Here is a 14798-nt window from a genome sequence, read left to right as displayed (position 1 = left end):
CACTGTCCTTGTGTGATGTGTCAACCGCATGTCCATTCAGGGGCTGAAGTGAAATCCTGTGGTCATTCATACTGTATCCAGGTGTGTGTGTGCCATTCCGGTTGAGTGGATTGGCACACATTGCAGAAGGATGACGGAGGGAGAAGTAGATATTGTCCTTTAGCACTCTTGAACCAAGTTTGTTTGGGTGGTGGCCATCAGTGTTGTGCAAGTTACTTCCAAACTGTAATACATTATATATTACTTGTTACTGTTATTTAAAAGTAATTCATTACCTTACAATATTACTGTCTCAGAATTGTAATGCCTTACATTACTCCTGTATTACTTTTGAGTTACTTTCACCAAAATAACTATACAGGAGTAGAACTTAACATTCTAAAATAAGGCTGTAAGGAAATGCCATATCATATGAAACCGAAATCGCGACACTCAGATCCACGAACCTGCAGAATCGCGACACACCCCTTCCAACTCCCACCGTTATCCTTCCTGTCCAGATCCAATGCTACCACATCTTTAAATTACTATTAGTATTATCTGAAGTTAACTTAACATTATAAAATACGTAGACCTACACCACAAAACTAGTTGAGGATAAATTATTTAAAATTTGGGAATTCCAGCGTTATGGACATGACATTTGCAGTCAAAACTTGAAATATAAATTCTCAGAAAATGCATTAATACCAAAATATTGAAACGTCTGTTTATCCATAGGCTCCTCCCTGAAAGAAGTCCAGACATTAAAAAAATATCAGTCTACACATGCGTTTTATATTTAATATTAGGGAAATAGACAGTCATGCGTGACATAAAAATGTTTAACTAGGAGGCAACGATTATTATTATTATTTTTTTTAATTCTGTGAATTACACTGCGCAAATCGGATGAAGAAGGGTTGGCTCTCCACAGAACATAAAATATTCATTTTATTTTATTTTTCGTGTTCCCATTTATGAGGAAAAAACAATTTTACAGACGTGACAGTTATGGACGCGACCGCTCTGAAGCGGCACTAAAAGACTGCTTTAAAACTTTCACAGAGACCTTACACACACAAAGCCTTTCTTTAAAGTGAATTTCGTTTTGTATTAATTGTATCTTAATTTTAACCAATGTTTCCTCAACCAATTGCCTGGATTTAAGCGCGTGAACTGGAGCGCGTCTCATAAATGAACCGAAACTCAGCGTATAAGTATAGCCTATTCACGGACTTGAAAAATATATCTATATTGAAATGTCTACTTGTAAACAGAACGAAAGAAAACATGCTCTCTGCTTATGAAATGAAATGTGCATTTCTCTCTGGTGCATTCACTAGTAGGCTACTGCGAAGATCGCGAGTCGGCATCGTCAACTTCATCTTGACTTTATTAATAGACAATTAAAATGTCTCCTTGCTATATTTGACATATTCATAATCATTGCTTTTGCCGGTTCTTTGTGACAGCTTTTAGGTGCTTTATCGGCAGCACCGCCGCCCTTACATGAACGCGTCACCACCGCATCAAAAATATTGCGTGATGAAAACATGAAAAATACCAAATAAACATAGCCTAACTGTTTAGAAAGAAAACACAGAACGAATAGCCTAATGCGCATACGTCCATCTCGCGAATGTATAGTCTTCTTCATGCCATCTTTACCATTAGCCGCTTTTTGCACTGGCCAGCGCGAGCACAGAGGCCGAAATCATACCTCACGGCACTCCTGTAAAAAAAAAAAATCGCTATACAAATATATCAGACGCTGCCATTTAGTCTTTATTTACAGACTTGGACACCACACGCGGCTATTGACTGACCACGAACAGGTAATTTAGCCTACTTGCATTTTTCATTCGTTAATGTCTCGCGGTCTTGCTGTTTTTTGTTGTTGTTTGTTTTACAATTAAAACTAAAAGTCTGTTGTAACGCAAGCCTTACTGAACATGTACCGAGTAAAATATTACTGAAAATTGATAAGTAATGCCTTACACTACTGCGTTACAGCAAAAAGTAATATGTTACTGTAATGCATTACTTTTGAAACGCGTTACTCCCAACACTGGTGGCCATCCTGTTGAAACAGTTGCCTCTGACTCCAGAAAAGATTGAAGTTGTCAATAAAGTCCACTCCTTTTATATTGCAGGTTTTTTGCAGCCATGTATTAAGCCCAAGCAACCGTGAAAACCTGTTTGTTCCTCTTGCTGGGAGTGGTCCACTGATGAATGTCTGCACTTTCAGTCTTTTAAGTGTTTCAAAAAGTTCATTGAAATCCTTTTTAAGAAGTTCCGACTGCTCTTTATGAATATCATTCTTCCCCACATGAATGATGAGTCGATTTGCAGTCTTATGTTTCATCAGAATGTTCTGAAGTTCCCTGTTTACATCAGATGTTGTTGCTTGTGGAAGGCAGCACGTTGTTGTATCCCTGCTATTAATGTTTCTGATTACGGAGTCGCCCACTATCAGAGTCCTGGGCTCGGCTGCACTGTGAGCTGAGTGCCGCTGTCTGCTCGACCTTGAGCCCCAGTTAGCATCAGTGTTAGCTACTGGCTGATTCTGTCTGTGTGTGATCACATTCATCAAATTTGGGGATTCCTCATTCATTAATACTTCAAATCTGTTCTCAAGATGTATAGGCGGTGGTAGGAGACCAGTTTTTGCAGTCCTTGTCAGAGCCGTATTTGGGGTAGAGGATGCTACTGCAGTAATATGTGATGCTCGTGACAATCTGATGTCTCGAGTGCCTTTGGGTCTCGCACCCTGTTTGTGCCATCGATTAGTAAAACGATCGGCTTGTTTCTCTACACTCAGTATGGCCTGTCGAGAAGCACTAGATTCATGGGACTCACCGGCTGTATGCTGAGGACGTCCATGACGAAGCTCTGTTGTGTGTTCCGTCTGGTTTGGTGGTCCCGCAATTAACTTTGTTTCAAGAATTGCAATCCTTTGTAAAAGTCTGTGGCAGTTGGAGCAGCAAGTAGATTCCAGAGGAGGCATTTTCTTATCCGTATGAATGTAGGCAGTTTTGTTTTCTCTTCCCCGGAATGTAAGCTTTCAGTGGGAGGCTGGTTGAATAAAATAATTCTGCTTTTTTTTTGTAGTAATCCAAACGTTTGAGCACTGTGCTGATTTGCTGAAGTTAAAATTAGGTGATAAAAGGAGATAAAATATAGAAATATAAAAGCGATAGAGCAAAGCGCGGAGCAGTAAGCGAGAGCGTCCGAACAGTAGCTGAGCAGCAAGTAGTTGTTCATCCGGATTACTTTGTGTGCTGGCCTTGTTTAAATGCCAATGATGTTGTTGTCACTAAAGCCAAGGTCTTTCACAGCCTTGGTGGCCTAATGGATAAGGCACTGGCCTCCTAAGACAGGAATTGTGGGTTCGTTTCCTATCTGATGTGGATTACAGCAGAGTGGCGCAGCGGAAGCGTGCTGGGCCCATAACCCAGAGGTCAATGGATCGAATCCATCCTCTGCTAAGACTGCTTCACTTATGTATATGTTTTATCTCAAATAAAGAGCAACTTCCACATCCTGCTTGTTCGTTCAGTAAATCTGTGTGTTTGTGTTTGCATGCCCTGTTCAAACTCCTCATTGACTAAGGCACCTGAATGAGATGGACAATTAGTAGGGCAAGCGAATCGTGTCCCAGTGGCCTGTCAGGTAGTTGTTCATCCGGATTACTTTGTGTGCTGGCCTTGTTTAAATGCCAATGATGTTGTTGTCACTAAAGCCAAGGTCTTTCACAGCCCCGGTAGCCTAATGGATAAGGCACTGGCCTCCTAAGACAGGAATTGTGGGTCCGTTTCCGATCTGATGTGGATTAAAGCAGAGTGGCGCAGCGGAAGCGTGCTGGGCCCATAACCCAGGGGTCGATGGATCGAAACCATCCTCTGCTAAGACTGCTTCACATATGTATATGTTTTATCCCAAACAAAGAGCAACTTCCACATCCTGCTTGTTCGTTTCAGAAAATCTGTGAGTTTGTGCGTGTATACCCTGTTCAAATGCGTCACTGACTAAGCTACCTGAAGGACAATTAGTAGGGCAAGCGAATCGTGTCCCAGTGGCCTGTCGAAGTAGTTGTTCATCCGGATTACTTTGTGTGCTGGCCTTGTTTAAATGCCAATGTTGTTGTTGTCACTTAAGCCAAGGTCTTTCATAGCCCCGGTGGCCTAATGGATAAGGCACTGGCCTCCTAAGACAGGAATTGTGGGTTCGTTTCCGATCTGATGTGGATAACAGCAGAGTGGCGCAGCGGAAGCGTGCTGGGCCCATAACCCAGAGGACGATGGATCGAAACCATCCTCTGCTAAGAATGCTTCACTTATGGACATGTTTCATCCCAAACAAAGAGCAACTTCCACATCCTGCTTGTTCGTTCAGAAAATCTGTGTGTTTGTGTGTGCATGCCCTGTTCAAACTCCTCATAGACTAAGCCACGTGAATGAGATAGACAAATAGTAGGGCAAGCAAATCATGTCCCAGTGGCCTGTCGAAGTAGTTGTTCATCCGGATTACTTTGTGTGCTGGCCTTGTTTAAATGCCAATGATGTTGTTGTCACTAAAGCCAAGGTCTTTCACAGCCCCGGTGGCCTAATGGATAAGGCACTGGCCTCCTAAGACAGGAATTGTGGGTTCGTTTCCGATCTGATGTGGATTACAGCAGAGTGGCGCAGCGGAAGCGTGCTGGGCCCATAACACAGAGGTCGATGGATCGAATCCATCCTCTGCTAAGACGGCTTCACTTATGTATATGTTTTATCCCAAATAAAGAGCAACTTCCACATCCTGCTTGTTCGTTCAGAAAATCTGTGAGTTTGTGTGTGTGTGCCCTGTTCAAATGCGTCATTGACTAAGCTACCTGAAGGACAATTAGTAGGGCAAGCGAATCGTGTCCCAGTGGCCTGTCGAAGTAGTCGTTCATCCAGATTACTTTGTGTGCTGGCCTTGTTTAAATGCCAATGATGTTGTTGTCACTAAAGCCAAGGTCTTTCACAGTTTTATCCCAAAAAAAGAGCAACTTCCACATCCTGCTAGTTCGTTCAGAACAATCTGGGTTGGTATACAGCAGAGTGCCGCAGCGGAGGCGTGCTGGGCCCATGACCCAGAGGTCGATGGATCGAAACCATCCTCTGCTAAGACTGCTTTACTTATGTACATGTTTTATCCCAAACAAAGAGTGAAGTGGTTTTCAATCTTTCCGAAAAATAACTTCGCAGAGATCTTTGATGCCAGAAATAATTAGACTTTATTTTCGAACGCCGTTCCGTTCCATAGAACGGCGCTCTAACGCTCTGGCTCTCCGGCCCACTGGCCCTCTGGCCTTCCAGCGCGCTCCCGAGTATATTTTGGTTCAGAGTTATATACATAAATCTTCTTCCAAAGAAGGTAGCACACCCTATAGATAGTTTTGGGTAAAGGTCTTTTACCATGTGACTTCTAGGAATAGAATTTTCTGCAGCAAACAACATTCCATTCAAGGTCTTTCACATACACAGAGGAAATACAAAGTCACAGACAGAAGAAATAATTGTGTCCAAATATATAGCTAAATTACTTGTTTTCTAAATAATAAAATCTTCAACAAGAGCAACTTCCACATCCTGCTTTTTTGTTCAGAAAATCTGTGTGTTTGCCCTGTTCAAACTCCTCATTGTCTAAGCCACCTGAATGAGATGGACAATTAGTAGGGCAAGCGAATCTTGTCCCAGTGGCCTGTCAAAGTAGTCGTTCATCCGGATTACTTTGTGTGCTGGCCTTGTTTAAATGCCAATGATGTTGTTGTCACTAAAGCCAAAGTAATGGGGGCACATGAACACAGGTCTTTCAGAGCCCCGGTGGCCTAATGGATAAGGCACTGGCCTCCTAAGACAGAAATTGCCTAAGACAACCCAGAGGTCGATGGATCGAAACCATCCTCTGCTAAGACTGCTTTACTTATGTACATGTTTTATCCCAAACAAAGAGCAACTTCCACATCCTGCTTGTTCGTTCAGAAAATCTCTCTGTTTGTGTGTGCATGCCCTGTTCAAACTCCTCATTGACTAAGTCACGTGAATGAGATGGACAATTAGTAGGGCAAGCGAATCGTGTCCCAGTGGCCTGTCTAAGTAATTGTTCATCCGGATTAATTTGTGTGCTGGCCTTGTTTAAATGCCAATGATGTTTTTGTCACTTATGTACATGTTTTATCCCAAACAAAGAGCAACTTCCACATCCTGCTTGTTCGTTTCAGAAAATCTGTGAGTTTGTGTGTGTATACCCTGTTCAAATGCGTCATTGACTAAGCTACCTGAAGGACAATTAGTAAGGCAAGCGAATCTTATCCCAATGGCCTGTCGAAGTAGTCGTTCATCCTATTACTTTGTGTGCTGGCCTTGTTTGACTAAGCTACCTGAAGGACAATTAGTAGGGCAAGCGAATCGTGTCCCAGTGGCCTGTCGAAGTAGTCGTTCATCCAGATTACTTTGTGTGCTGGCCTTGTTTAAATGCCAATGATGTTGTTGTCACTAAAGCCAAGGTCTTTCACAGCCCCGGTGGCCTAATGGATAAGGCACTGGCCTCCTAAGCCAGGGATTGTGGGTTCGAGTCCCATCTGGGGTGGTTTACAGCAGAGTGGTGCAGCGGAAGCGTGCTGGGCCCATTACCCAGAGGTCGATGGATCGAAACCATCCTCTGCTAAGACTGCTTTACTTATGTACATGTTTTATCCCAATCAAAGACCAACTTCCACATCCTGCTGGTTCGTTCAGAAAATCTGTGTGTTTGTGTCTGCATGCCCTGTTCAAACTCCTCATTGACTAAGGCACCTGAATGAGATGGACAATTAGTAGGGCAAGCGAATCGTGTCCCAGTGGCCTGTCGAAGTAGTTGTTCATCCGGATTACTTTGTGTGCTGGCCTTGTTTAAATGCCAATGATGTTGTTGTCACTAAAGCCAAGGTCTTTCACAGCCCCGGTGGCCTAATGGATAAGGCACTGGCCTCCTAAGACAGGAATTGTGGGTTCGTTTCCGATCTGATGTGTATTACAGCAGAGTGGCGCAGCGGAAGCGTGCTGGGCCCATAACCCAGAGGTCGATGGATCGAAACCATCCTCTGCTAAAAATGCTTTACTTATGGACATGTTTTATCCCAAACAAAGAGCAACTTCCACATCCTGCTTGTTCGTTCAGAAAATCTGTGGGTACTTCTCAATATCCTTCCTCGTCTCCTCGCTCCTCCGTCCTCCATCCTATGACCCGGAAACCAATCAAGCACAGCCATCTTGAAGGACATCTCAATTCTCTAATTGCACCGCGAGGAGTCGAGGATCGAGGAGTGAGGAGGCTTTCAGAGGAGTTATGAGCAAGGATACACAGGTGTATCCTATGCGGAAGTGTTTTATTGACTAAACGTGACGCACGTATACATTCTCCTCCCCCTTGACATCGGTCATAATAATTTGAATTTATACTTTACCTTTGCAGTTTATATAAACCACACATCTCACATATTTCAGGAGGGTATCTTGCTTTATTATTATTCATTATGAATTTCTTAAATAAACAAGCTTCAACAACATAAGGGAAGATCCTTTGAGCGCTACTGATGACGCTGTGGAGTGACATTCGAGTGAGCAAGTATTCCAATGCCAATGATGTTTTTGTCACTTATGTACATGTTTTATCCCAAACAAAGAGCAACTTCCACATCCTGCTTGTTCGTTTCAGAAAATCTGTGAGTTTGTGTGTGTATACCCTGTTCAAATGCGTCATTGACTAAGCTACCTGAAGGACAATTAGTAGGGCAAGCGAATCTTGTCCCAATGGCCTGTCGAAGTAGTCGTTCATCCGGATTACTTTGTGTGCTGGCCTTGTTTAAATGCCAATGATGTTGTTGTCACTAAAGCCAAGGTATTTCACAGCCCCGGTGGCCTAATGGATAAGGCACTGGCCTCCTAAGCCAGGGATTGTGGGTTCGAGTCCCATCTGGGGTGGTTTGCAGCAGAGTGGCGCAGCGGAAGCGTGCTGAGCCCATAACCCAGAGGTCGATGGATCGAAACCATCCTCTGCTAAGACTGCTTCACTTATGTATATGTTTTATCCCAAACAAAGAGCAACTTCCACATCCTGCTTGTTCGTTCAGAAAATCTGTGGGTACTTCTCAATATCCTTCCTCGTCTCCTCGCTCCTCCGTCCTCCATCCTATGACCTGGAAACCAATCAAGCACAGCCATCTTGAAGGACATCTCAATTCTCTAATTGCACCGCGAGGAGTCGAGGATCGAGGAGTGAGGAGGCTTTCAGAGGAGTTATGAGCAAGGATACACAGGTGTATCCTATGCGGAAGTGTTTTATTGACTAAACGTGACGCACGTATACATTCCCCTCCCCCTTGACATCGGTCATAATAATTTGAATTTATACTTTACCTTTGCAGTTTATATAAACCACACATCTCACATATTTCAGGAGGGTATCTTGCTTTATTATTATTCATTATGAATTTCTTAAATAAACAAGCTTCAACAACATAAGGGAAGATCCTTTGAGCGCTACTGATGACGCTGTGAAGTGACATTCGAGTGAGCAAGTATTCCAATGCCAATGATGTTTTTGTCACTTATGTACATGTTTTATCCCAAACAAAGAGCAACTTCCACATCCTGCTTGTTCGTTTCAGAAAATCTGTGAGTTTGTGTGTGTATACCCTGTTCAAATGCGTCATTGACTAAGCTACCTGAAGGACAATTAGTAGGGCAAGCGAATCTTGTCCCAATGGCCTGTCGAAGTAGTCGTTCATCCGGATTACTTTGTGTGCTGGCCTTGTTTAAATGCCAATGATGTTTTTGTCACTAAAGCCAAGGTCTTTCACAGCCCCGGTGGCCTAATGGATAAGGCACTGGCCTCCTAAGCCAGGGATTGTGGGTTCGAGTCCCATCTGGGGTGGTTTACAGCAGAGTGGTGCAGCGGAAGCGTGCTGGGCCCATAACCCAGAGGTCGATGGATCGTAACCATCCTCTGCTAAGACTGCTTTACTTATGTACATGTTTTATCCCAATCAAAGACCAACTTCCACATCCTGCTTGTTCTTTCAGAAAATCTGTGTGTTTGTGTGTGCATGCCCTGTTCAAACTCCTCATAGACTAAGCCACGTGAATGAGATAGACAAATAGTAGGGCAAGCAAATCATGTCCCAGTGGCCTGTCGAAGTAGTTGTTCATCCGGATTACTTTGTGTGCTGGCCTTGTTTAAATGCCAATGATGTTGTTGTCACTAAAGCCAAGGTCTTTCACAGCCCCGGTGGCCTAATGGATAAGGCACTCTTCTCCTAAGACAGGAATTGTGGGTTCGTTTCCGATCTGATGTGGATTACAGCAGAGTGGCGCAGCGGAAGCGTGCTGGGCCCATAACCCAGAGGTCGATGGATCGAAACCATCCTCTGCTAAGACTGCTGTACTTATGTACATGTTTTATCCCAAACACAGAGCAACTTTCACATCCTGCTTGTTCGTTCAGAAAATCTGTGAGTTTGTGTGTGTGTGCCCTGTTCAAATGCGTCATTGACTAAGCTACCTGAAGGACAATTAGTAGGGCAAGCGAATCGTGTCCCAGTGGCCTGTCGAAGTAGTCGTTCATCCAGATTACTTTGTGTGCTGGCCTTGTTTAAATGCCAATGATGTTGTTGTCACTAAAGCCAAGGTCTTTCACAGCCCCGGTGGCCTAATGGATAAGGCACTGGCCTCCTAAGACAGGAATTGTGGGTTCGTTTCCGATCTGATGTGTATTACAGCAGAGTGGCGCAGCGGAAGCGTGCTGGGCCCATAACCCAGAGGTCGATGGATCGAAACCATCCTCTGCTAAGACTGCTTCACTTATGTATATGTTTTATCCCAAACAAAGAGCAACTTCCACATCCTGCTTGTTCGTTCAGAAAATCTGTGGGTACTTCTCAATATCCTTCCTCGTCTCCTCGCTCCTCCGTCCTCCATCCTATGACCCGGAAACCAATCAAGCACAGCCATCTTGAAGGACATCTCAATTCTCTAATTGCACCGCGAGGAGTCGAGGATCGAGGAGTGAGGAGGCTTTCAGAGGAGTTATGAGCAAGGATACACAGGTGTATCCTATACGGAAGTGTTTTATTGACTAAACGTGACGCACGTATACATTCTCCTCCCCCTTGACATGGGTCATAATAATTTGAATTTATACTTTACCTTTGCAGTTTATATAAACCACACATCTCACATATTTCAGGAGGGTATCTTGCTTTATTATTATTCATTATGAATTTCTTAAATAAACAAGCTTCAACAACATAAGGGAAGATCCTTTGAGCGCTACTGATGACGCTGTGAAGTGACATTCGAGTGAGCAAGTATTCCAATGCCAATGATGTTTTTGTCACTTATGTACATGTTTTATCCCAAACAAAGAGCAACTTCCACATCCTGCTTGTTCGTTTCAGAAAATCTGTGAGTTTGTGTGTTTATAACCCGTTCAAATGCGTCATTGACTAAGCTACCTGAAGGACAATTAGTAGGGCAAGCGAATCTTGTCCCAATGGCCTGTCGAAGTAGTCGTTCATCCGGATTACTTTGTGTGCTGGCCTTGTTTAAATGCCAATGATGTTGTTGTCACTAAAGCCAAGGTCTTTCACAGCCCCGGTGGCCTAATGGATAAGGCACTGGCCTCCTAAGCCAGGGATTGTGGGTTCGAGTCCCATCTGGGGTGGTTTACAGCAGAGTGGCGCAGCGGAAGCGTGCTGGGCCCATAACCCAGAGGTCGATGGATCGTAACCATCCTCTGCTAAGACTGCTTTACTTATGTACATGTTTTATCCCAATCAAAGACCAACTTCCACATCCTGCTTGTTCTTTCAGAAAATCTGTGTGTTTGTGTGTGCATGCCCTGTTCAAACTCCTCATTGACTAAGCCACGTGAATGAGATAGACAAATAGTAGTGCAAGCAAATCGTGTCCCAGTGGCCTGTCGAAGTAGTTGTTCATCCGGATTACTTTGTGTGCTGGCCTTGTTTAAATGCCAATGATGTTGTTGTCACTAAAGCCAAGGTCTTTCACAGCCCCGGTGGCCTAATGGATAAGGCACTGGCCTCCTAAGACAGGAATTGTCGGTTTGTTTCCGATCTGATGTGGATTACAGCAGAGTGGCGCAGCGGAAGCGTGCTGGGCCCATAACCCAGAGGTCGATGGATCGAAACCATCCTCTGCTAAGACTGCTTCACTTATGTATATGTTTTATCCCAAACAAAGAGCAACTTCCACATCCTGCTTGTTCGTTCAGAAAATCTGTGAGTTTGTGTGTGTGTGCCCTGTTCAAATGCGTCATTGACTAAGCTACCTGAAGGACAATTAGTAGGGCAAGCGAATCGTGTCCCAGTGGCCTGTCGAAGTAGTCGTTCATCCAGATTACTTTGTGTGCTGGCCTTGTTTAAATGCCAATGATGTTGTTGTCACTAAAGCCAAGGTCTTTCACAGCCCCGGTGGCCTAATGGATAAGGCACTGGCCTCCTAAGACAGGAATCGTGGGTCCGTTTCCGATCTGATGTGGATTACAGCAGAGTGGCGCAGCGGAAGCGTGCTGGGCCCATAACCCAGAGGTCGATGGATCGAAACCATCCTCTGCTAAGACTGCTGTACTTATGTATATGTTTTGTCCCAAACAAAGAGCAACTTCCACATCCTGCTTGTTCGTTTCAGAAAATCTGTCACTAAACCGGATTACCTTGTGTGCTGGCCTTGTTTAAATGCCAATGATGTTGTTGTCACTAAAGCCAAGGTCTTTCACAGCCCCGGTGGCCTAATGGATAAGGCACTGGCCTCCTAAGACAGAAATTGTGGGTTCGAGTCCCATCTGGGGTGGTTTACAGCAGAGTGGCGCAGCGGAAGCGTCCTGGGCCCATAACCCAGAGGTTGATGGATCGAAACCATCCTCTGCTAAGACTGCTTTACTTACGTACATGTTTTATCCCAAACAAAGAGCAACTTACACATCCTGCTTGGTCGTTCAGAAAATCTGTCTGTTTGTGTGTGCATGCCCTGTTCAAACTCCTCATTGACTAAGTCACGTGAATGAGATGGACAATTAGTAGGGCAAGCGAATCGTGTCCCAGTGGCCTGTCTAAATAATTGTTCATCCGGATTAATTTGTGTGCTGGCCTTGTTTAAATGCCAATGATGTTTTTGTCACTTATGTACATGTTTTATCCGAAACAAAGAGCAACTTCCACATCCTGCTTGTTCGTTTCAGAAAATCTGTGAGTTTGTGTGTGTATACCCTGTTCAAATGCGTCATTGACTAAGCTACCTGAAGGACAATTAGTAGGGCAAGCGAATCTTGTCCCAATGGCCTGTCGAAGTAGTCGTTCATCCGGATTACTTTGTGTGCTGGCCTTGTTTAAATGCCAATGATGTTGTTGTCACTAAAGCCAAGGTCTTTCACAGCCCCGGTGGCCTAATGGATAAGGCACTGGCCTCCTAAGACAGGAATTGTGGGTTTGTTTCCGATCTGATGTGGATTACAGCAGAGTGGCGCAGCGGAAGCGTGCTGGGCCCATAACCCAGAGGTCGATGGATCGAAACCATCCTCTGCTAAGACTGCTTTACTTATGGACATGTTTCATCCCAAACAAAGAGCAACTTCCACATCCTGCTTGTTCGTTCAGAAAATCTGTGTGTTTGTGTGTGCATGCCCTGTTCAAACTCCTCATTGACTAAGGCACCTGAATGAGATAGACAAATAGTAGGGCAAGCAAATCGTGTCCCAGTGGCCTGTCGAAGTAGTTGTTCATCCGGATTACTTTGTGTGCTGGCCTTGTTTAAATGCCAATGATGTTGTTGTCACTAAAGCCAAGGTCTTTCACAGCCCCGGTGGCCTAATGGATAAGGCACTGGCCTCCTAAGACAGGAATTGTCGGTTTGTTTCCGATCTGATGTGGATTACAGCAGAGTGGCGCAGCGGAAGCGTGCTGGGCCCATAACCCAGAGGTCGATGGATCGAAACCATCCTCTGCTAAGACTGCTTCACTTATGTATATGTTTTATCCCAAACAAAGAGCAACTTCCACATCCTGCTTGTTCGTTCAGAAAATCTGTGAGTTTGTGTGTGTGTGCCCTGTTCAAATGCGTCATTGACTAAGCTACCTGAAGGACAATTAGTAGGGCAAGCGAATCGTGTCCCAGTGGCCTGTCGAAGTAGTCGTTCATCCAGATTACTTTGTGTGCTGGCCTTGTTTAAATGCCAATGATGTTGTTGTCACTAAAGCCAAGGTCTTTCACAGCCCCGGTGGCCTAATGGATAAGGCACTGGCCTCCTAAGACAGGAATCGTGGGTCCGTTTCCGATCTGATGTGGATTACAGCAGAGTGGCGCAGCGGAAGCGTGCTGGGCCCATAACCCAGAGGTCGATGGATCGAAACCATCCTCTGCTAAGACTGCTGTACTTATGTATATGTTTTGTCCCAAACAAAGAGCAACTTCCACATCCTGCTTGTTCGTTTCAGAAAATCTGTCACTAAACCGGATTACCTTGTGTGCTGGCCTTGTTTAAATGCCAATGATGTTGTTGTCACTAAAGCCAAGGTCTTTCACAGCCCCGGTGGCCTAATGGATAAGGCACTGGCCTCCTAAGACAGAAATTGTGGGTTCGAGTCCCATCTGGGGTGGTTTACAGCAGAGTGGCGCAGCGGAAGCGTCCTGGGCCCATAACCCAGAGGTTGATGGATCGAAACCATCCTCTGCTAAGACTGCTTTACTTACGTACATGTTTTATCCCAAACAAAGAGCAACTTACACATCCTGCTTGGTCGTTCAGAAAATCTGTCTGTTTGTGTGTGCATGCCCTGTTCAAACTCCTCATTGACTAAGTCACGTGAATGAGATGGACAATTAGTAGGGCAAGCGAATCGTGTCCCAGTGGCCTGTCTAAATAATTGTTCATCCGGATTAATTTGTGTGCTGGCCTTGTTTAAATGCCAATGATGTTTTTGTCACTTATGTACATGTTTTATCCGAAACAAAGAGCAACTTCCACATCCTGCTTGTTCGTTTCAGAAAATCTGTGAGTTTGTGTGTGTATACCCTGTTCAAATGCGTCATTGACTAAGCTACCTGAAGGACAATTAGTAGGGCAAGCGAATCTTGTCCCAATGGCCTGTCGAAGTAGTCGTTCATCCGGATTACTTTGTGTGCTGGCCTTGTTTAAATGCCAATGATGTTGTTGTCACTAAAGCCAAGGTCTTTCACAGCCCCGGTGGCCTAATGGATAAGGCACTGGCCTCCTAAGACAGGAATTGTGGGTTTGTTTCCGATCTGATGTGGATTACAGCAGAGTGGCGCAGCGGAAGCGTGCTGGGCCCATAACCCAGAGGTCGATGGATCGAAACCATCCTCTGCTAAGACTGCTTTACTTATGGACATGTTTCATCCCAAACAAAGAGCAACTTCCACATCCTGCTTGTTCGTTCAGAAAATCTGTGTGTTTGTGTGTGCATGCCCTGTTCAAACTCCTCATTGACTAAGGCACCTGAATGAGATAGACAAATAGTAGGGCAAGCAAATCGTGTCCCAGTGGCCTGTCGAAGTAGTTGTTCATCCGGATTACTTTGTGTGCTGGCCTTGTTTAAATGCCAATGATGTTGTTGTCACTAAAGCCAAGGTCTTTCACAGCCCCGGTGGCCTAATGGATAAGGCAATGGCCTCCTAAGACAGGAATTGTGGGTTCGTTTCCGATCTGATGTGGATTACAGCAGAGTGGCGCAGTGGAAGTTTGCTGGGCCCATAACCCAGAGGTCGATGGATCGA

General features: G+C 44.6%; 6 non-coding genes across 6 annotated transcripts; all 6 read left to right on the top strand.

The window, feature by feature from the left end:
• The first annotated feature begins 6524 nt into the window (after positions 1-6524).
• On the top strand, positions 6525-6597 carry trnar-ccu (transfer RNA arginine (anticodon CCU)). Its single transcript has one exon. It is a non-coding gene; the product is annotated as a tRNA-Arg (tRNA).
• Positions 6598-7897: 1300 nt separating this feature from the next.
• trnar-ccu (transfer RNA arginine (anticodon CCU)) lies at positions 7898-7970 on the top strand. Its single transcript has one exon. It is a non-coding gene; the product is annotated as a tRNA-Arg (tRNA).
• Positions 7971-8849: 879 nt separating this feature from the next.
• trnar-ccu (transfer RNA arginine (anticodon CCU)) lies at positions 8850-8922 on the top strand. The gene has a single exon. It is a non-coding gene; the product is annotated as a tRNA-Arg (tRNA).
• Positions 8923-10637: 1715 nt separating this feature from the next.
• Positions 10638-10710, top strand: trnar-ccu (transfer RNA arginine (anticodon CCU)). The gene has a single exon. It is a non-coding gene; the product is annotated as a tRNA-Arg (tRNA).
• A 1075-nt stretch (positions 10711-11785) lies between these two features.
• trnar-ccu (transfer RNA arginine (anticodon CCU)) lies at positions 11786-11858 on the top strand. The gene has a single exon. It is a non-coding gene; the product is annotated as a tRNA-Arg (tRNA).
• A 1729-nt stretch (positions 11859-13587) lies between these two features.
• Positions 13588-13660, top strand: trnar-ccu (transfer RNA arginine (anticodon CCU)). The gene has a single exon. It is a non-coding gene; the product is annotated as a tRNA-Arg (tRNA).
• The last annotated feature ends 1138 nt before the right edge of the window (positions 13661-14798 follow it).

Source organism: Siphateles boraxobius, unplaced genomic scaffold (genome assembly GCF_051911475.1).
Source record: "Siphateles boraxobius isolate OS27281-9 unplaced genomic scaffold, OSU_SipBor_1 39, whole genome shotgun sequence".
Classification (NCBI taxonomy): Eukaryota; Metazoa; Chordata; class Actinopteri; order Cypriniformes; family Leuciscidae; genus Siphateles; species Siphateles boraxobius.
Note: the sequence above shows the minus strand (reverse complement) of the source record. Positions and strands in the feature narration are given on the sequence as shown.